The sequence below is a fragment of the Otolemur garnettii genome, unplaced genomic scaffold (genome assembly GCF_000181295.1).
Source record: "Otolemur garnettii isolate 467f Iridium unplaced genomic scaffold, OtoGar3 scaffold00045, whole genome shotgun sequence".
NCBI classification, from domain to species: domain Eukaryota; kingdom Metazoa; phylum Chordata; class Mammalia; order Primates; family Galagidae; genus Otolemur; species Otolemur garnettii.
The window spans coordinates 9345924-9347270 of record NW_003852440.1 but is presented as its reverse complement, the minus strand read 5'-3'; positions in this window follow the sequence as shown (position 1 = coordinate 9347270).

Genomic DNA, 1347 nt, shown 5'->3' with positions numbered 1-1347 from the left:
GTCTCCTGCCTCAGCCTCCCAAGTAGCTGGGACTACAGGCACCGGCCAGAATGCCCAGCCATTTTTTGGTTGCAGCCATCATTGTTGTTTGGTGGGCCCAGGCTGGGGATTCGAACCCGCCACCTTAGGTGTATGTGGCTGGCGCCTTAGCCGCTTGAGCCACAGGCGCCAAGCCTCAAGTCTATCCTTTCCAGAAACTGTTTTTATTTTCTGATGAGAGGAGAACTGACACGCAAAAAGTCGCCCAGCATTAAAGCCAGGTTGAACACTGAGCCTCTGCCTTCCCCCTGTTCACAGAGTCACTCTTTCCACCTCCTTATTCTCTGTGCTGAAAGCTCTGTGGCCTCCTGGCCCTTCCTTGGATTGGAGTCAGCTGTGTTCTTATCTGGCCCCGTCACTAGGTTTAATCTTTTCCCTGGCAGAAACTTTGTTTACTCAGTTTTTTGTCTGTGTCAGTTTATTGCCTGACATTTCATTAACCCTTAGAAAATGTTAGTTTCATTAAATCTCAGTCTTTCAAGCATCCTCAATTTTCTCTGGATTTTTTTGGCATCTTTTGCTCCAAAAGAAACCTCAGTTCCTGATGTAGTAGGGGAATGGGGGACTGAGCAGGAGCAAGGAAATGTGTCCCTGTAAGCTCACTGTCCCTTAGGACCTTCAGAGATCTCTCATGAAACTCCTCAGCCCAAATACTGTTGTCTCAGGATGTGCATGTGAGAGAGAAGAGACACTGAGCTTAAGGAATTTATTATGGTTTTCCTGCAATAAAACTAAATAACAAACACAAACAATTAAGTAACAGGCACAAGTGAAAGCCTTCCTCTCCCTTATCCCTCCGGTTCCACAGCCAGAGGTCATCACTCATTACTGTTTACATTATAGTTTGGCTTACGTATTTCCAGGTTCTTTCTCTACACACTCACATATACACAGAGTTTGAGATCGTGTTGGGTACATGTTGTACCCTAAGTTTTTTGCTTTTTTGTAGAGACAGAGTCTCACTTTATCGCCTTTAGTAGAGTGCCCTGGTGTCACACAGCTCACAGCAACCTCCAACTCCTGGGCTTAGGCGATTCTTTTGCCTCAGCCTCCCAAGTAGCTGGGACTACAGACACCCACCACAACACCCAGCTATATTTTTTTTTTTTTTGAGGCAGAGCCTCAAGCTGTCGTCCTGGGTAGAGTGCCATGGTGTCACAGCTCACAGCAACCTCCAACTTCTGAGCTTAAGTGATTCTCTTGCCTCAGCCTTCCAAGTAGCTGGGACTACAGGCACCTGCCACAACGCCCGGCTATTTTTTGGTTGTAGTTGTTATAGTTGTTTGGCAGGCCTGGGCTGGATTCAAA